This window comes from Chenopodium quinoa, unplaced genomic scaffold (assembly GCF_001683475.1).
Source record: "Chenopodium quinoa cultivar QQ74 unplaced genomic scaffold, ASM168347v1, whole genome shotgun sequence".
In the NCBI taxonomy this organism is placed as follows: domain Eukaryota; kingdom Viridiplantae; phylum Streptophyta; class Magnoliopsida; order Caryophyllales; family Amaranthaceae; genus Chenopodium; species Chenopodium quinoa.
The window spans coordinates 62,645-84,923 of record NW_018745021.1 but is presented as its reverse complement, the minus strand read 5'-3'; positions in this window follow the sequence as shown (position 1 = coordinate 84,923).

Sequence of the window (22,279 nt, the reverse complement as noted above, 5' to 3'; positions counted from 1 at the left end):
ATTTCTTGACATAAGTGTCAAGATCACCTTGCTCAGCCAGGCGGTCTAGGTACCACATGAGACTGATGCAGTCATTGGTGTGATGACCAACATCGTCATGATAAGCACAGAATTTATCTTGGTTCCGGTTGTTTGCAGAACCCTTCATGGGGACCGGCTTCTCAATTGAGATCCGTCCCTTGATTTCTTTTAGGATAAACTGGTTATCCTTGTTAAACGCATACTTTGGGGAGTATGGTTTGAATTCTTTTTTCTTTTTTTGGGCTGGCTGTTTAGAGGAATCAGCCGCCCAGACCTCTTTTCTTTTCTCATCTTTGTTAGACGACTGTTTCTGTCGTCCTTCTCTTTTGTCGAACCTTTTCCCGTCCGACTGTTTTATCGTACAAAGATCAGTCGCCTGTATATAGGCTTCTGCTTCAATCAAGGCCTCTTGAAGAGTCGCCACCCTTTTTCGAACCAAATCAAATTTGAAGGTAGACCCGTCTTTGAGACCTCTGAAAAAGTCAGTATAAGCTACCTCATCCGGTAACCCTTGAATCTGTATTCTCATCAGGTTAAACCGCCTGATGTAAGAACGAAGCCCTTCCTTCTCGCCCTTCTGAATTGTTCCCAAATCAAGGGTCGTTTTCTTCGCAGGGATGTTCATGGCGAAGTTGGAGGCAAATAAGTAAGCAAGCGTCCTGAAGCTATTTACACAACCAGTCGGCAGGTTGCCGAACCATTGCTGTGCGATTCCTTTGAGAGTCGCTGGGAAACACTTGCACCAAGTGGGATCATCCAACCCTTGAAGGTACATCAGGTTGGTGAATGCCATCAGATGGTCTTCTGGGTTAGTAGTGCCGTCATAGGCGCCTACTAGTACATTTTTCACTTTGGCCGGCTGAGCGGCTTCAGTAATTTCCTTAGAGAAGGCCGACGGCTATTCACCAAGTCTAAGAAACCGTAGCTGCCAGTCCATAGGTTGGACGTTTTTTGCTGCAGGTCCACCAAACGGAGGTGGCTGCAAAAAATACTGTTGTTGCGGCACAAATGGTAAGTTTGGTACCGCCTGGTCGCTATGAAAGCCGGACTGACGGGAGGTGCCGCCTGACTGACTCTCATGATACGACTGAGTATGCCTCATCGAGGCATTACACAAACTGTCTTGAAAGTTTGAAGTAGAGGCCGACTCTGACAATCGGTCACTCTTCTTCTGCTCTAGCAGTAGCCGAGCATCTGTGAATGTTTGCTTCGACCCGTCCGCCTGAATATGACGAACAGGTTTCCTATTTCCTGTAGGATATCGGAATTTTGTGAAATCAAGGGCAGGTGGCTCCCGCTTCCTAGATTTAGGATGAGGAGTCGCCTCTCGCCCTTGAACTGGCTTCCTCTTCAGTGAAGTGGAGGGTTTCTTGGCCGACTGCTCCTTGACTGGAGCAGGCGGCTTCTTGTTGATCAACTCTTGAATCTCTCCCTTGAAGTCCCTCATGAAGGTCATGAGTTCGTTCCTTGTGATGGGAGCAGACCCATCAGTCGGCTGTTGCCGAACAGGCGGTGCGCCTGCTGGCTCGCTTCCTGTTTGAAGATGCTCTCGTTCCCTCCTTTCGGTATGACGGGTACGTCGGGCCCTTAGGGTCCCGTCTGAAGCTGTATGAGCTTCAACTTCAAATTCACTTTCGGTATCATGGTTCGACTGAACTTGAGGGTCGTCTAGGGGACGCCTCTCTTCAGGAGTCGGTACAGACTTGGATGTCATCTCAGAAGTACTCTCCCCACAGACGGCGCCAAATGTTTCGGGGTTTTCTGATGTCCTGCGGGAGAGTTACAATTCCGAGACTGGAACCGGACGCCTGTACCTGCAAAATAACGGAGACTCCTGTGAGCTCCGCCTCCAACGGTCAAGTTAGTACCTGATTAAGGAGTAATTAATGCGGAAATTAAAGTGATTTGGTCTCTCTAGGTGAGAGTGTTTAATGTAGGTAATCTGCTTTGTTAGCGAGATCAGCCGGTTATTACTATGTGTAATTAATGTGTTTTTTCCGTAATGTTTCTGTTCTCTTTTTTGTAATCTTCCCTTAATGAGGATTAAGAGAGGTATTTATAACCTTGGGAAACGTGCCCATCTTAGGTTTAGGTAAACCTAGGGCCGATTGGGCTTTCCTCGGAAGTTGGGCCTGGGTGGCCGGTTTCTCCATTAGGTATGGAGTATGCCACATGTCTTGACATAACAGGTCCAAGGTGGACGAATAAGCGCGTGCCACGTGGGAAGCCCTGACTGTTCCAACTGGAGGACACTTGGCAGGACCTGATTGGTCCACGTGGCGCATTCTGATTGGTGGGAGCAAAATCCCCTAATCAAATACCAAGGTATCTGAAAGGAAAGGCACCAACAGTGAAACCAGAGTTACCCAAAACCTCCATCTGTAAATCTTCTCCCATACTACCAAAGTACACAACAATCTTATCAACATTGGCACTCAGACCCGAAGCTTTTTCAAAAGTCCTCAGAGCTCTAACCAGCAGAGCAAAAGAACTTTTATCCCCATGCCCAAACACCATAAGATCATCCGCAAAGACAAGGTGAGTAAGACCCATATGCTTGCAACCTTGATGAAATCTATAACTCTTGAGACCTCCCACCTTCTAAAAAAGCCTTGAAAGATACTCCATGACTAACACAAACAGCAAAGGACACATAGGATCCCCTTGGCGAATGATTCTCTTCCCTTTAAAGAAACCATGCAAGCCACCATTAATCATAATAGAATAAGAGGGTGTCGAGACACATTCCATTTGATTTGATTCAATTAGCTTTGTTGAATGCATTTTATTCAAAAAGCTTTGTTTGAATGTGTTTGACTATGATTTGATTCAATTAGTTTTGTTGAATTTGTTTAACTTTGATTTAACTTAATTAGCTTTGTAGAATGCATTTAACTTTCTTTTGATGAAAAAACCTTTGTTTAAACGTGTTTGACTTTTATTTGATTTAATTAGCATTGTTTAATGCATATGACCTTTTTTTTTTTTTTTTTTGGTAAATAAAAATTTTATTGCCTGAAGAAGAGAAGGTTATAACTTACAAACAATGCAAAGTTGAAACCACAACAAAACCACCATAAGATCCCATAGGACCAAACAACACCTACAAACACCACTAGACTCAAAGAGCCAAACAAACCCAAGAGAAAGGAAAAACCAGAGCCACCTTTTAGGAAGGGCTAACTGGTAATCCTAACTCCAAGACACCCCTGACCTTACTGAAAATTCATGCCACCTTCAAGGAAGGGTTCACCAACTAACAGCAAGGAAAAGGAAGGCCACAAACAACAAGAACAAACTAGCCAACAAAGCTCAATACAAACAGAAAACTGGCCTAGACAACACAACTTATCAACAACTTCCTATTAGAACCAAACACCTGCTCCTAGCGAAACCTTCAAGCTACGGCACACAAAACAGCACATGCAGCTTTAAAAGCTTTAGAAACTAGCAAGACCAGCCCATATTCCAAAAATAGAAAAACAACAGCAAGGTTACAGCAACAGCAAAACAGCAGCAAAGACCAACCAAAGCACTAGCAGACAACAAAGCAGAAGCTGGACCAAACAACGCACCAGCTGGAACACACAAAACACTAGCAGGCAGCAGCTATTAAAGCAGGAATAAACAACAGCTGGGAAACAAGAAACAGCCGAGCAACCAACAAAGCAGCAGCCCATCAACCAACAAAGCAGCAGCTAGCAGACCATACACTAGAGCAACAGATACTAGCAGACAACAGATTAGCAGCCAACAGCCAACAGAGCAGCAAGAACCCAACAATAAAAAAACCAACATCAGCTGACAGAAACCATCATAAACAGAAACTAAAAGTAATAGCCAGTAAAACTAACAGCATAAGAAACCATCAGCAGCAGTAGCAACCATCAACAAACTAGAAAGGAAATAGCAGCAACAACACAGGCCACCAACAACCAAAACCAAATAGGAAACTAGAAGCAGGAGGCAGTAACAATAAAACCACCACCAGCCCACACAATAGCACTAGGCTGTAATAGCACTAGAAAACAACAATTAGTAAAAGAAACACCAAGCAGCAGCTAGCATAACCACCAGAGAACATAAATAGCCACCACAGAACTAGCAAGGCATCAGCAGCAACACCTGGCAACAACAAGACCAGGTAGGGAACAGCAGCAAACCAAACAAGCAAAGAGGCACCAGTAAATAAAGCAAAAGCAGCACCAAACTAGCACCCCTAAACAACACACAACAAACACACCACAACCAACCAAGCAGTAGCAGCACAGCAAGAGCAAAGCAACAACAACCAAGAAAGAAAAGCAACAAACACAGAAGGCTGAACAGAGAACAGCAACAAACAAACAGCGCAACTAGAACTCAATTAGAAATTAGCAGCAAATTCCTATCATCAGTAATACAACGACAATCAACCTTAAAAACAACCTCCTTAAAAACAACATTAGCTGGATCACATTTTCCTTAGAACATTGTTGCAGTTCTCTACAACCAAATGTTGTAAACAGATTCAGCAAAGAATATTAAATGCAGCCTGCTACTATGCTTATATTTCCTACAATATCGGATTGCCCACTCAACTTTCAAATCAAAATTCAACATTGGTTTCCTACAACTGAACAAATCCAAAACATGTTGCCAAATTTTCTGAGAGTAACTAGATTGAAAAAAGAGGTGTTGAATGGTTTCTGGTTCTCGGAGGCAAAGCAAGAAAATAGGATCACAAATCATATTCCACTTCAGTAATCTCTCCTTAGTCAATAATCGCCCCCAGATTGCAAAAAGACTCTTAGGGGAGGCTTTGTTATTACAAAGTAATCTCTTCCAACACAGTTAGGGACCTTGGTGTCTAAGAAGGTCATAAACCTTCCTAATTCTCATTTTCCCTCCTCGTTAAACTGTATCCCAACCACCTATTCGATCAAAAACTTTCCTACACTTAAGGATTTTCCTTAAAATCCAAAAACTCTTTAGAGGAGCAGGAGCATCCCAAACATTCTTATTCTTGAAGTAGTATATATGCACCTACTTGACCCATAACGAATCAGATTTATGAGTGATGTCCCAAAGCACTTTGCAAATAGCAACAACTTTCCACTTAACTAAAAAAATCACATTCCACCCCCCACTAACTCTAGGAAGGAAAACTTACTTCCAAGAGACAAGAGCTTTCATTGTAAGATTATAAATACGATTCCATAGAAAGGATCTGAATCTAGCCTCAATCTCAACCATAATTTTTTTGGGAAGAATGAAGATCTGAGACCAGTATGCCTGAATCCCAAAAAGCACACTTTTGATGAGTTGCAGCCTACCAGCACAGGAGAGTGTGTGGTAGCCCAACTATCAATTCTAGAGGCAACCCTAGTAACAAGAGGCTTACATGTTGAATAGAAAGCTTTTTAGAAGACTAAGGAACCCCAAGATACCTAAAAGGAATAGCCCCTAAGTCCATTCCAAGAATCTACTTGATCTGCTCCTTCTCCTCTATAGTAATACCTCCATAATACAGTTCACTTTTATCAAGATTCACTGCAAGACCAGAGGCTGCAAAAAACTTTCCAAAATCAGAAGAGAGAAGATTAACAGATATAACATTAGCTCTTGCAAACATCAAAAGGTCATCAGCAAACAGGTTTAACTTTCCTCAACAGTCTAGTTAAATATTCCATACATAGCACAAAGAGGAGAGGAGACATGGGATCTCCCTGTCTAATACCTCTTGCTCCCTTGAAAAAACCATTCATCCGACCATAAATCATAAGAGAAAAAGAAGGAGAGGAAATACAAGCCATCACCCATTGAATAAACTGATTAGGGAAGTTAAGAGCAGTAAGCATTTGTTCATCAATTATCTTTGTTGAATGCATTTGACTTTCATTTGATTTAAAAAGCTTTGTTTTAATGTGTTTTACTTTGATATGATTCAATTAGCCTTTTTAAATGTATTTGACTTTCATTTGATTCACATCGCTTTTTTTTTAATGTGTTTAACTTTCCTATGATTCAATTAACTTTGATTAGAATTTGTTTGACTTTGATTTGACTCAATTACCTTTGTTGAATGCATTAGACTTTCATTTGATTCATAAAGCTTTCTTTGAATGTTTGACTTTGATATGATTCAATTAGCTTTGTTAAATGCATTTGATTTTCATTTGATTCAATTAGCTTTGTTGAATGCATTTGACTTTCTCTTTATTCAAAAAGCTTTGTTTGAATGTGTTTGACTTTCATTTGATTCAATTAGCTCGGTTGAATGCATTTGACTATGATTTGATTCAATTAGCTTTGTTGAATGCATTTAAATTTCACTTGATTCAAAAAGCTTTGTTTGAATGTGTTTGACTTTCATTTGATTCAAAAAGCTTTGTTTGAATGTGTTTGACTTTATTTTGATTTTATTAGCTTTGTTGAATGTATTTCACTTTCATTTGATTTAAAAAGCTTTGTTTTCATATGTTTGACTTTCATTTGATTCAAAAAGCTTTGGTTGAATGCATTTGACTTACATTTCATTTAATTAGCTTTGTTGAATGGATTTGACTTTCATTTGATTCAAAAAGCTTTGTTTGAATGTCTTTGACTTTCATGCATTTGTTTCAATTAGCTTTGTTGAATGCATTTGACTTTCACTTTATTTAAAAAGCTTTCTTTAAATGTATTTCACTTTTATTTGATTTAATTAGCTTTATTGAATGCATTTGACATTCAATTGATTCAAAAAGTTTTGGTTGAATGCATTTGACTTTCGTTTATTTAAAAAAAGCTTTGTTTGAATGTGTTTTACTTTTACTTGATTTAACTTGCTTTGTTGAATGCATTTGACTTTCATATGATTCAAAAAGTTTTGTTTGAATGTGTTTGAGTTTGATTTGATTCAATTAGTTTTGTTGAATGCATTTGACTTTCATTTGATTCAAATAGCTTTGTTTAAATGTGTTTAACTTTCATTTGATTCTTTTTTTTTTTGGTAAATAAGCAATTTTATTACCAAAGGCAAATTTTTACAACTTAGAATAATAGCTAAGCTGTAACCCCCAAACTACACAAGCCCTAAGGCAACCGCACACCCCAAACATCCCCAAACTGTTAAAGGCCACCTTCTAGGAAGGGTACCAAAAACAGAACGGGGACAAAAATAAGAAATTTACAAGCAACAACAAATAAATACAAAAAACTACAAGCTTCCTATACACAAACAGCAGCACAACATCACAAACAGTAGCGCAGCAACACAACAGCACAACATATCAACACAACAACCTAGGAACTGACTGCCACAGAGCACAGCACAGCAACACACTGCATCATCACAGCAAAACAACAAGCAGGTGGAAATAGCTCACAACTCACGAAAGAAACAACAAAAAGAAGACTGCAGAAACTTTAGAAGGCAGCAGCAGCTAAACCAAATAGCAACAACGCAGCAAAACACCAAACAGCAACAATAACAATGAAAGGAATGGTGTCCTTCCAACAAGTGTATTATTCTGATAGAGGGTTTAGAATTATCAGGAAGCTAATTCTTCAATGAGATCAAGTGATAGGAATGCCTGGGTGGAGGCCGCTTTCGATCTGTAATATTAGTGAATAATTAATATTACAGCTTTGTCTTCACTGAACCCTTCGCGTCGAACCCAAACGAACTGCCGATCCGAACCGATGAATCAATCCGAAGGATTTGATGAGTCACTAGAGTATTACAAACGCAAACGTCGGATATCAAGCCTAGGGCGTCGAGACCGAGCGTCGCAAAATCAACAACCAACAAGTTCGAGCGTAGCCGTAGCATCACATTGGCCTAGCCATGTGGACGCTTGTCTAGCTCGAGCTAGAATGCACTTTGCATGGCTAGGCGCAAGCCTAGACGCACCATCGCTAGCAGTAGGTGCTTGCGTATGTGCGTGCCTTGCATGGCAGCACCATGCGTGCTTGTGTGCGTACCTTTGCATGGCAGCACCAAGCAGTAGCAGCGTGCTTACATGTGTGCGTGCCTTTGCATGGCACAGCACCACCGCAGCATGTGAGCTTGCGTTCCTAGGTGCTATCGCAAGGCCTCGCATAGCCTACGCAAATCACAACACCATCGCATTGCTAGGTTTGTGCGTGTGTGCGTGTGCGTGCATACCATAGCAGCAAGCAGCAAGCTAGGAGCATTGCCCAGCAGCCAGCAGCATGCGTGGCTCGCTAGCAGCACGCATGTGCTAGGCGTGCTGGCTATGCTAGTTGCGCACAGGCTGGCAGTGCTAGATGGGCAGCAAGGTAGGCTGCCAGCTCACCCCTATGCTTGATGTCGGCTTGTGAGAGGTGGGGACCAAGGCTTAGAGCCATGCCTTGGGGAACAAGGCAATGGTCCCCCCATGGTCATGTCCCTCACCTAAACTCTCCTCTCCTCATGCCCATTGTTGATTTGTAATTGCATTCTTTTATAATTTATTTTAGAATTAAATAAATTAGTGAAAAATGCAACTATCCCACATTGATCATGAATGGGAAGAGCAAGTTGCATTTCTCTATAAATACCCTAAGATTGGGCATTTGGAAATCAACTTGAGTGGAACTCAAAAAGGCATCTCTTATTATTGAGAAAACCTTTAAGTTCGTAAAACTCTAGTTTTATACTTGGCCAAGTCTCGACTAACCCTCGAGGCGAAGATCGTTCGGGTCGGGTCGTGGGTACGAGCCGTTGGAGGTCGTCACGCTTGTGAGGCTTTAAGTTTCGAAGTAAGAGCTTGGTTTACGAGCGAAGCACGCTTCAAGGGTATTACTTCTTTATCCCTTTTCTTAATTATTGTTTAATTATGTTTATGCATGCTTTATTGCTTTAATTATTGGGGCGGGTCTTGGGCTGGTTTCTCTTCCGTGTAGTGTTGGACGCTACGAAATCCAACAGCGGTATCGAAGCCGCGCTTTTTTTAATTATTGCAATTTGTAATCAATTAAGGTGATTTTAAATGGATTTAAATTTCTGGTTGTGCTTTCTAATTGGATTAGAAGCTCCTTTTAATTAATTTTAAAACTCGTATTTTTCTCATTTTGGCTGCAGAACCCATATTTCGACTTAAAATTATAGTGATTTTTTGGTGGAATCGATGTTCTAAAACGTTTCTAACCCTTCAACGTTGTCCAGAAGCCAAAAAATCCACCCTGAAATGTGTTTTTCGAGGGGGTTTTCGTGTTTGACGAAAAAATTTTAAATCTTTATGCCTTGATTAATTTATGCATGTTAAGGGTAGATTAAATGTATGGTTGCATCCCTAACCTATTGCAATTATAAACCCTTTTAAGCATGGTTATGAAGTTATAATGTGTGCTTAAGTTGGTATGTTCAATTTCTCACAAAAACTTGTTATTTCACAATCTTGCAACTAAATTGCATTAAAGTGTGAATGTTTATTGTGAATGTGAAATTTAAAGTTCCTTGTATATTAAAGATCCAATCTTTAAGTGTTTCAATGGTTGGAACTTTGATTCTAAATTCCATGTTGAACTAATTTTGGATTTAATCATTTTTGTGTGGATTAAAGTCGTTAAAGTTCAAGTACTTGTGATTAAATCTTGATTAATCTTCATATTGGAAGATGTAATTTTGTTATTTTACACGAGTTAAAAGTTGGAAATTTTTCATTGGATGATTGGTTTTATTTTCCAATTCCCTATTTTGTCAAAACTCATCATTAATTTACATTTGGGTTAAATTAATTTTGGGTGTAGCCCTTCAATTTTAAAGCATAAAGAAAGACCTAAATTATTTCAAAAGGATAATTTTGGATGATTTAGGCTTGTGCACCATTAAAATTGAATTTAATTAAGTTACACTTTTTTTAATTTCATTTTGCCCTAAATTGATTATAATTTAAATTTAGAATTAATTTTATGTCACACGTAAATCGGGATTAAAATTCCGAGAATCAGCACGCAAATCGAGGCAAAAACACCCAAGCGTCACCAAGGCTAGCCGGGCTGCCTAGCAGCCCACATGTGGCTGCCTATGGTGCGCGTAGGGGCTGTGCCTTTGGCGCTGCTGTGTGGCAAGGAAGTGCTGGTGCGCTGATGCTTGTGCGTGGCCTACGCTGCTTGATGCTTGGGGACGCTGCTGGGCAGCATTGAAGCAAGCCCCAGTCAGCCCACCACTCACTGGCAGGCGCCAGCATGCACAACATGCGTAGCAACCTGCTGGTGCTAACCAGCGTAGCGTGCTATGCTGGGCGCAGCATGCTAGCACCAAGCATCACGCACATCCCATGGGCTGCCTAGCAGCTATGGTGCGCAACCCACAAGGATTGAGTGAGACGTTTTTTGCTTAAGTTTTGGCTATCGTCTTTTGCGAAATTTTGCCGTTTTAAATTTATTTAAAAATTTTAACGAGGTTAGACCTCGATTTTTCCGGCTCTTGCAAAAGTTTTAATTTTGACAAAATTTGGGTTTATCGGCTTAATTAATTAGATTAATTAAGCTAGATGCGGAATTTAGTGGGAGCTTAAGCAATTTCGTGAACAAATTGCACCTTAATAAACATAATATGTTAAGCGAGTAAATCGGATTAACCACCTAAGTTAGTTACCAGTTTTCGCGTGTTGTGCATTATTACTTGTTTTTCGTCGTAAAATGCATGTGCCATTCACATATAGTGAATGGATGAATGGAAAATATATTGTTTCACAGGTTTCGTGAAAATGGCAACTAGTGGGGCCCAATTATGATAGAAAATACGGACTTCGTTCCGTTACGTATTTTTGTAAATCTAAATACGGTCTGCGTACCGTTGAGTATTTTTGTACCTTAATATTTAGATTAATCCTAATCGTAGTAGCTAGTAATTTTAGTTTGGCGAAAATGTCTCAAGACGGTGTTTCGATGAAGACGAGCCAAGATGAAGACCCTTGAAGATTTGAAGATTTCAAGGGGTCATGCTAGTTGCCAAATGCATCTTTTTTATGCTTTTTATATATTATTGTGCTTATATATATATATATATATATATTTGAATGTTAGATGCATGTCTAGGATTTCAAATGTTGCGATAATTAGTTACGTTCACTTAAATCAACCAACATAGAAACCCTAGGTCCCTTAAAATATTGAGCTAAAATTTGCCATTCCAAGAACAACACTTACCGAACTAATGCGCGTACGTGATGGGCTACGCCAAAGCGAGGCATCACTAATTCCCTAGGAACGTAAGGTATTCTAGGTATACGAGTTGGTCTTGGTTAAGCTCAACGATATCAATAGAGAGTCCTTAGATGTCGTGGCAAAAGAGATAAAGTGTCAAGGAAGCATTAGATGCGACGTTTTATTAAACCAAGAGTAGCTTAGAGCTATTAGCAATTGGATTGCTTACCCTAAAATATCTAGCATTCAGACAAGCCAAAGCATGCTTAATCACTTTTTGATTTTTGGGATCTCGGAATCATTTTATTCTCGCCAAAAGGGACAAATTATTAATGCGTGGATAATATGCTCAATAAGATTGAAAATTCGCATGAACGTTTTAAATTTCAAACTTATTGGTTTATGAATGGTTTTTCATTTCAAATTCTTTCAATTGTAGAACCATGTCTACAAGTAACTCAAACAACAATTCTATATGCCCGGAACTGCCCTGCAAGTTGGCCTTTTGCCTCAACTTGGTCAACTTCAAGGAGTGGGAGGAGGAACTCAGGAAAACTCTTCGGAATTGTTCCTTGGAGTACACTCTTGACACTCCCATTCCAAGCTTCTTCTCTAAGGGGATCATGACCGATGAGGCTCATGAAAAATGGTCCTCCGATTGCAAGAAAGTCTCACGATTTATGGCTAATTCCATCCCGGAATAATGGGAGGAAAAGCTCTCCTTCTCTCTACCGGATATTTTCCTCAAATCATTGGAGGATGTTGTCAATGTAAGAGTCATCAAGAGTGACAATGGCAACTATGATGGACTCATGTTTGATTTGACTAGGTCACTCTCATGAAGATAAAGCCACCGAATGTGGGTTGTCTTGCTAAGGGAAGGCGTCGGCTTTGGACAAAGGTTTACAATGCTAAATTGAGACCCGGCATGCCCCTCCGACTTCATGTGCTTGGAATGACTAGGCTCTTCAAACACATGCAGCTTATCGGAATCTCATTGGAGGATAGTCTTTTGGTCGTGCTTGTAGGCACATTTATTTTGTCTATGACATGTAATTAAACTAATCTTAGTTTCATCATGCTTTTGAACATACTGTGATCTACGGTGTTGGATACCAAGTTGTTTTAATGGTAAGACTTTGACAATAGTTGTTTCAAAATGTCTTTTTTATATATGTTCAATGGAAATTGCATGTTTTTACATATGATTAGACAAATGTTGACACCGCTGACAAAACTAAGACAGTTCATAGTAGACATAGTTATGTCTACCTTATGTCGAATAAATCTGAATCCTTTGAGAAATTCAAAGAATTTCAAAGTGAAGTTGAGAATCAACTTGGCAAGAAGATAAAAGCACTTCGATCGGATCGAGGTGGAAAATATTTGAGCCACGAATTCGACGATCACTTGAAAATGGTATTCTTTCAGAGCTGACACCTCCTGGAACTCCTCAATGGAACGGAGTATCTGAAAGGAGAAATCGAACCTTGTTAGACATGGTTCGATCAATGATGGGTCTTAGTGAACTTCCTATCTCTTTCTGGGGACATGCGTTACTAACTGTGGCACTAACATTGAACCGTGCTCTGTCAAAAGCTGTAGAAAAGACTCCATATTAATTATGGACTAAGAAACCTCCAAGGTTGTCTTTTCTAAAGATTTGGGGTTGCAAAGCATATGTCAAGCGATTAATTTCTAACAAGCTTCACCCAAAATCGGACAAGTGTTTCTTTGTGGGCTACCCAAAAGAAACCAAGGGGTATTACCTCTACAATAAATCTGAGAACAGTGTTTGTTGCTCGGGATGGTGTCTTTTTGGAGAAGGAACACCTTTCCAAAATGACAAGTGGGAGGAAAATCGAACTCGACGAAGTTCGAGAGGAAGAGCAACAATGTCAACCTGATAAAACTAACAATCAAAATGCTTTAGAAGCAGTTGATAAGATTGGTCAGAATCAAACAGACAATGTAAATGCTCAACCTATTACCCTTCGTAGGTCGCAACGGCCAAGATCTCAACCAGATAGATACCTTGGTATTATCTTAACCGAAGATCGGGACATCCTAGTCATGGATGGAGATGAGCCAGCGACATAAAAACAAGCTATGACGAGCCCCGACTTTCCTAAATGGACTCCATGTTTGAAAATCAAGTCTGGGTGGTAAATTTGCACGAAGGTTACACACCCATCGGTTGAAAATGGATTTTCAAATTGAAAACAGACAAAGATGGAGATGTATTAGTATACAAAGCTAGACTGGTGGCAAAAGGTTACAGGAAAATCCATGGGATTGATTACAGGAAAGTCCATTTATAGACTGAAGCAAGCAAGCAGATGTTGGAATCTGCGATTTGATGAAGCCATCAGCAAGTTTTGTTTTATCAAGAATCCAGATGAGTCTTGTGTTTACAAGAAGGTCAGTGGGAGTGACATCGCATTCCTAGTTATTTGGGGGTTTTTTATGTGTCCTACGGGAGAGTTACAATTTCCTAGTATGCTCCTTCCTTCGCCTGTACCTTGATCAGCCCCCTAGGTGTCGTTAGTTCCTAAAGGTCGAGTCAAGAATAAAAAGAAAACCCACGTCCTAAACTAACCAAAGGTAGCATAGTGGAAGAGGGGTCGAATCCTCAGGGAAGGTCAAACGTCTCTTGCTTAGATCACTTATAAGTCAATTGAAAAGGGAGGAATAAATTTTTGATGGATTTATCTATAGCTACTAGGGAAACAAATAAACTAAGAACTAAATTAACAAGCAACAAGCAGAGGTATAAAACTTCGAAAATCAAGGAATAGCAAACACTAGGGGATAGGGGAGAATTCCTAACTAACAATGATTTCAACAATTAGAGGCAACAAGAATGGTTCAATTGGTCAACCAAACAATTGGGGCCTATGGTCCAACATCTAGGATTCCCTCTCGGGCTCACCTAAACACCGCCTACCCAACCCCGCCTCGGTGGTCGAGGTCATCCCTAACCTAGTCATCATCACATACAAGCTCACTCTCGCGCAACTAGCATGCAACACAAAATAGGGTCTTAGAGGTGATCAATCTCTAAATCCTAACAACTAAAACCTAGGTTGGAATCAATTGCAAAACTTCTCAATCTACCCAATCTTGCACCACATATCATTCATTTCATCATTAGTTCATCATTTCCCCCTCCCCTAGCTAGAAACCTAGCCTAGAGAAGGAAGGGTCATACCAAAGCACACAAGAACATTAACAAAAGCAAAAACTAAGTTTAATGAGAGAAACATGGCTAAAACCAGAAAATAGGATGATTAAACTTTACTAAAGAAGTTAACTTTGAAGAGAATATGTTAAGTCTACTTGTAATCTATTCTAAATAGCATGAAATCTAAGCAAATAAGGATAATATTATACTAATAGCAAGAAAATAAAGGATCAAAACCAGAAATTGCAAGTTTAAACAAGGAGGCAACTAAGATATTAAACTATTCTATTGACTTAAAATAACAACTAAAAATAAGCTAAAACTAATTAAAATAGATAAATAAAGCAATAAATAAAGAGTAGGGATAGAAATAATACCAAAAGATTTAATCTTGGATTGAAAATGAAAGAGAGTAACAAAGAGTAGTGTTTTAGATCTAATGAGGAACTAAACCCTAACTAATCTAAAGTGCAAAAGAAAGAAGAAAAAAAAACAATAAGCTGAAATCTGATTTTCTAATATTTCTCTCTCTACATACCTCTCTCCTCCCAATTACAAGGAAGAGAGGTATTTATACCCTCCTCTAAAACCTAACCCAAATCAAGGCCCAAAATTTTAGGCATCACGTGCAGAGTAAAATAATTAGAGCCGTCGGCCTACGCGTGTAGCAGAGTTCAAATCGGTCAGGGGAACACGGAGCGCCCACTCTAAGGCCAGAGCGCCCGCTCTGAAGTCTCGCAGAAAATGCTCTGATTATTCTGGGAGCTAGAGCGCCCGCTTCAACATTAGAGCGCCCGCTCTGAGGGTTGGGTACTTGGTTTTTTTGCAGCAAGGAATACAGAGCGCCCGCTCCATATCTAGAGCGCCCGCTCCATATCTAGAGCGCCCGCTCTGAACTCTTCTTTACTTCATATTTTGGGCTCTAATGCTCCAATCCCTTTGACTCCAAAGCATGCCTAATCCTTGCATCCAATCCTTGCTTTCTTAGCCACGGGAGGACCTGTAAGATGGAAAACACAAATCATAGGAAAGGTTCTAATAGGAGCAAATTGAAATGGGTTAAAGGAGAGGGAATAAAACCTTAGGAAATGAGCCAAAAATGACTCAAAACCACTCCAAGTAGCAAATATGCTCAATAATAACAAAACTAAGCTAAAATAGAGGAAAAAGGGCAAACAAAGGGCTCAATCGGGGAAGAAACGAAGTAGAAAAGTGGGCCAAATGGCCACTGATCAAATTCCCCCCAACTAAGTCCTTTGCTCGTCCTCGAGCGAAGTAAAATAAGCAAACAAAAATAACCAAAAGCATAAGTCTATACACTAACTCACTTTCGTAGGAATCACGGTCGTTTTTAGCGTAAACGACAAGCCATTTAAACCCCCAAGTCACTTAGGAGGACGAGTATGCTCTCGTGAGGGTTTTCGAGAGAGATTAACCCACAACTTCGCACTAAATCAAGGCAAGGTTTTTAGAGACAAATAGAAAAATAGAAAAATAGAAAAATAAAAAGGGAAAGAAACACAAACATGAATGGTTGAACTTTCACTACAATGCAATCACAAGGATGCGCAAGCTTCTTAACAAGATAGGTGGACAAGCTAGCTAATGCTCCTGGTTGAAGGCCACATAGCTCATGCTCAAAAGCTTGGACTATAAAGATCCTATCCTCCAATTGTCCCTCACCAAGGCAACCTTCCTCATCTCGATCATGTACACTAGGCGGCTAGTCGTCTCGAATTCCACAAGAGAATTAGGAGAACAACAAGGAGGTGGGCAAGGTAGGATTGCCCTAACTTAGTAAATGCAAATCCAATCTAAAAGCTCGACCCATGACTCTCTCCACCGACATTGACTCAATCACTCAAGGTCCAAAGGGCTTTTAAGGTGCAATGAAATGGCTTGGGGTAAGGGTTAATTCTGGCTGGTGGTGTAAGCTCCTAAGAGTGAAACATTAATGAATCGAGCAAAACCAAGGCCAACTAACCTTAGTTGGTGGGTATTATACCCCCCAACTAACTCTAAACTATATACAAGATCGATGCCTTACTTATGCATTCTTATTCCAACTTTTTTTTTTTTTTTTTTTTTTTTTTTTTTTTTTAATACCAAAAGATTTAATTGGGGAAACAAACACGTCCCTTGCAATTTACATTATAGACATCCACTATGCCAAACTTTTAACTTAGATACAAAGCCAAGCTCGAGTTTCACTCATTTCTGTAAAGGTGAAAATAAAATTAGGTTCATAAGGCTTGTAATGCGGGTAGACAAAAAGTGGAAGGCTCAAGGGGGTACGCAAAAGGTGAATGTAAACCCAAAAACGTGAAATTTGAAAGTAAAGGTGTCCTAGGAAATAAAAAAAGGATCTAAAAAGAACGAAAAATTATGCCCTTATCCCGAAATGAATGCCTTTATCATCCTATGAGTCGATTCGGTCGCGGTCTCAAGAGTCAAATGGAGCGAGTTTTAGATCAAGTAGCAAAACACTAAGTCTCCAAATTTCTAGCCACCTAGCTTTCATTCACAAGATGAGCTACGCCCACAACCACAAACCGAGGACAAAAGGGATCAAGGCCTAAATAGCCCAAGATATGTCCAATAGGAGTCATTTGAGCAATGAAGCTATGTGATTTTCAACCAAAACATTAAAGACCTTGTAAACCTATCAAACCAAGGAACCAACTCATATATGTTCATACATTGTAGCTACTAATTCAGCCAAACACAAAACAAAGTTTTAACACTTGCCTTGGATAACACTAAGAGAAAGAAAAAGAAAAAGAAAACATTGAAGAGCAACAAGAGAAGTAGGACTTCGTTTGGAATAAATTCCATAAGTGGGGGCGGTAGAAGGTACGTGAATTGAATGCACGTCCTCCTAGGCATAAAGCCGGGCGCCTCTCACGAGGTGTGAACCTCGCCCCGTTGCTACTCTTCAACAAAAATAGAAAGGAAGGGATAGAAGGATAGAAGAGGAACTCAAGAATGAAAGCATCAATTCACACAATTCTCAGTACACAATTCCAAGTATGCAAACATCCATGAATCAATCAACTTAATCCTAACTCCGCTCCTAGGAACTAAGCAAGATAAAATAAATAGAAGAGAGTTTGGAAAGATCTCACCGGAGCCATGCCAATCCAAAACATAAAAAGAATGATGGGTTCCAAGTCAACCAACCTTGGCTCCTTCCAAAAGTAGTATACAACCTGCCAAAAAGTGAGAAATACCAGAACTCCAAAGCAAAAAGATTAGAAAACAAAATAAAGAAGAAAAAGGAAAAGTGATCATGTATAATACAAACCAACAGATACAAGCCAACAGATTATTAAGCACAAGCAAGCATAGGAAAGGCTGCTCATCCCCAAAATGATCTTTTCATTTGCCCCTAGATATGAAAATGCTAAGGCACCCCCCTCAACTAAAACCAGGCACCGTCTCGGTGCGATAAAACATGTAATAGTCAAGGGTGGGGGGGGGTCAAAAGAAATGATCATCTATTCCTCAGAGTCTTCCTCTTCCTCTCCCTCTACAACTACAGGGGGCGCCCAATCATAATCAACATCGCATGGCGGCCCATATGGCTCCCACCCACCGTAATAACCGGGGGGAAAGCCGTTGCCCTGATAAGGATAGGCGGGATCACCGAGGTAATCACACCCACCTGGGCGCTGGTAGTTGTAGGGGGGGAAGGAGTGGGGAGGGTCATGCAGGGTACCGGGGCCTTGCCAATAGGGGTATTGGCCGCCGGTACGAGGAATGGGGTTCCCATTGTCATCTACCTGAGGGGGCTCCCAATTCGGGACAGGCCCGTGCTGCGGAGGGTAGTAGGGGTAGTTGACACATGGGCTAAAATGTCCCTGGTCCACATGGTAATCATAAATATGGTTTTGATAAATATCAAAAGTGGGACCAAGAGACTGAGCAGGGGCCTCCTCTCTTTCCCTAGGCCGGGCTTGAGCAAGGTTCCTAACCTCCAGAGTGAGGCTAGCGAAAGCTTGCTCAATATTAAATGCAGAAGAGGAAGAGGGCTCACCTCCCCCGAGAACTGGGGGGGCTGCTGAAGATGCTGCTGTGCCTGAGAAATAAATTGTTGAAATTGCTCTTGTTGCTGCTGCTGAAACTGTTGCTGCTGTTGCTCTTGATGTTGCTGGAATTGTTGTTGTTGCCGCCTCGCTTGCCTGATTTCATTTCTATGATCAATCTCGGGCTGGGAGAGGTCATTCTCGTGAATTTGCTCCATAGGGACTTGCCATGGTAACTCAGTTCCCGGGGGCGGATTCATCATGAACGGACATGGCATGTAGCACCAAGGGACGTCTCGGATCCGCCAAATGAAGGCCTTACCCGTGACTCCCGTGGAATCCGAAATGAATTGCATTCTTTTCATCTTCTCTATGTTCAATTCGGCTGCCATGTTCAAGCTCTCCATCTGCGGCAGCTGGGTCTTGTATCTGTACTTGAAGGCGATATACGTGACCATCCCTCCCATAAAGATAGGACCAGTCAAGAGGGGGGAGTCCCTTATTGCCTTACATCTCTTGGCAAACAGATACCCTAGATTGATCTTGTGCTCCGGGGTGGTAGGTGGGTAAAGAAGCGCACCCTCGGTAGCTCTCCAAAGAAGATATAACTCTTGATCGCTCATTTTACCTAGATCTTTTCTAGAGAAGAAAATATATGCAAGCATCCGGTGAAAGTACCGTAAGGCGGCATGGTGGATCTCTGAGGCCTTGGAGGAGTTTGATTGGAATTCTCTAGCCCCACTCGTGATTCGGGCCCAAAATTCTTGCGGATTGTACCCCTCTATATAACCTTGACCGTCAAGTCCGGAGGTATCCAAGATTCGAGCATTTGGGTCCCAACCAAATAGTTCATTGAAAGCACGGAGGGTAATGTGGTGGCCTTTGTTGAACAACCGGAATTTTACTTTGAATGCATCAATGCCTTCCATACCCTCCTCTTGATTTAACTCGAAGCTAGCAAGAAACTCCAATGTTAGGGGGCGGTAAGTTAGAGGCGGTTGGGTGGGGTAGTAGTAGGAAGTATCTGCGGTGATGTAATCATTTGGCAATCTACAATCCAAGAACGCATCAAACCCCAGATTCACTGCAAGCTCCCTAACCTTCTCGTCTATTCCAATCATATAACAGTCGTGTTGGGAATAGAAGAGAGTTGGATTAATTGCCCTCCTATCCAATGCGGCCAATTTGTTCCTTTGGGCCGCATGTGGCAGGGTAATGTTGAATTGAGTGGGTTGAGCATGCCCACCACTACTACCGGCACCACTACTTTCTCCTACATTACCACTCCTTGGTTCGGCTCTTTGCCTCTTTGAACCACCAGCCATTTCTTACAACAACAATATAGAAATTTTTCAAAGCAACACACCACAACAACCCAACAATTTCCAACAATTCTACACAATGACCACAAAAACAAAACTCTCCAAAACTTTGCACAACCACCATATCTAAAACCAAAACTTTCTACAAACCAAAACCTAGCAAAAATCCACAATAATTTTCCCTTGCCAAAGCACCACAACAAACAACACACTACAATTCACAACAAATTTTCACCACATAAAACACAAAACCCATTCATTCACCATCAATTCTCCAATTAAGCCAACCTTAATAAGCAAATATCCAAAGAAATAGGGAAAATTAACTTAGTAAGAGTAGGATTATACCAACAGTTGGAGACAAATTAGCCTAGAGTTGAAATTGAAGAAGAACCCGACTTGGCCCGACGCGAACCCGGTAGAACCCGCTTCAATTCTTGATAAAATCCGGACTAGGTGCTGAATTCTTGATGGAGATGTATGATTTTTGGAGATAGGGGATGAATAATTTGTGAATTTTAGAGGAATTCGTAGTTGGAAGGTGGAGATTTGGAGGAGATGAAGGTTTGGTTATGGAGGAAGAAGTTGAGGGAGTTTGAGGTGAGAGAAGGGATAGGGATAGGGAGTTTGAGGTGAGAATTTGGGTGCTCAAAATTAAAAGGGGATAAAACGCAAAGTCTGAAATGAGGGTCGGAGCGGGCGCTCTAAGGGTAGAGCGGCCGCTCTAACATTTCGCTGAAAAATCAGGTTTCTGGGTTGAAAATCAAAGCGCCCGCTCTAAGATCAGGGCGCCCGCTCTAAAGCTGCGCAATTTTCCCACACAGTCAATTTTTCACCCAAAACTCAGAGCTCCCGCTCTCTGACCAGAGCGCCCGCTCTAGCTTCTCGGATTTTAGCACCAAAAATGTAGAATTTCTGAGGGACCTTCAAAGCGCCCGCTCTACACCCAGAGCGCCCGCTCTAAATTCTCGAAATTTTCCTTCCTTAGCCCCCTTAAAATCAGAGCGCCCGCTCTACACCCAGAGCGCCCGCTCTAAATTCTCGGATTTTGGCCTCAAGTATTCTGAATAATTCCCAATGATGCAGAGCGCCCGCCCTCTGTTTAGAGCGCCCGCTCTAGACTGTCGGATTTTTGGCTTTAAAAGCATTATTTCCCAAACCTGCAAACACTCAAATATCACTCAAACCAAAATCGTTAGTACTTCTATAGGATGCGACCTAAGTACCCGACTCAACCATTGATTGGTTGAGCCAAGAGGTCGTGCCCTTCGGTTTATAGCATTTTGGCTAACGATAACCAACATAAACCATCCCCTCTTTGGGGAAAAATCCTCCGGATTTTTGCAAAGTACTTAAAACAAAAAGTAACTAAAGAGATAGTTCAAAGACAAATATTCACAATATACTACAAAGCATGCTAGTTTAACGTCCCTAGCTTGACGTTACGTCACGAGCAATAAAGCTAAGGGGGAGGAACGGTGTGGACCGTCCCAAGCATTAGGCAACCGATCTTTCCAATATCTCCTTCATCATAGTATCTTTTGATCCGTTGCCCATTCACCATGAACCGGCTCCCATCTTCATGATTTTCCAATTCGAACGAGCCATAGGGGGTTACTTTGGTGATTGTAAACGGCCCCACCCATTTGGACTTGAGCTTCCCGGGAAAGAGTCGGAGACGTGAGTTGAAGAGAAGAACCTTGTTACCCACCTCGAAGTCACGATCTCGAATCCTTTTGTCGTGCCACCTCTTGGTTTGTTCTTTGTAGAGTCTAGAGCTCTCATAAGCATCATACCTCAACTCTTCCAACTCGTTGAGCTTGAGTAACCTCTTTTCTCCGGCCAAGTGAAGGTCCATGTTGAGTTCCTTTACAGCCCACCATGCCTTGTACTCCAATTCCACCGGAAGGTGGCATCCCTTACCATAGACAAGTCGATATGGCGTGGTGCCAATCGGTGTCTTGTAAGCGGTCCGTAAGGCCCATAGTACATCATCCAGTCTTAGGGACCAATCTTTTCTAGACTTGTTGACCATCCTCTCGAGCAAACTCTTAATTTCTCTGTTGGACACCTCCACTTGCCCTTGGGTTTGTGGATGGTAAGGGAGTCCAACCTTATGATGTACCCCATATTTCTTCAAAAGTGCTTCGAGTTGTTTCTTGGCGAAATGAGATCCGCCATCACTAATTAGGCACCGTGGCACCCCAAATCTAGGAAAGATGATCTTCTTGAGCAACTTCAACACTACCTTGTGGTCATTTGTGGGTGATGGTATCGCTTCCACCCATTTAGTCACATAATCCACAGCCACAAGGATATACAAATTCCCACATGAGGAGACAAACGGACCCATGAAGTCCACTCCCCATACATCAAATGGCTCAACTTCTAAGATTGATTGTTGCGGCATTTCATTTCTCTTTGTGATTCCTCCCATCCTTTGGCATCGGTCACATCGAAGGATGAACTTGTGAACATCTTTGCGCATAGTTGGCCACCAAAGCTTGCAACCTAGGATCCTTGCCACGGTCTTGTTGACACCTCCATGACCTCCACAAGGTAGTGAATGACAATGTTCCATAATACCTTCCATCTCATGATTTGCCACA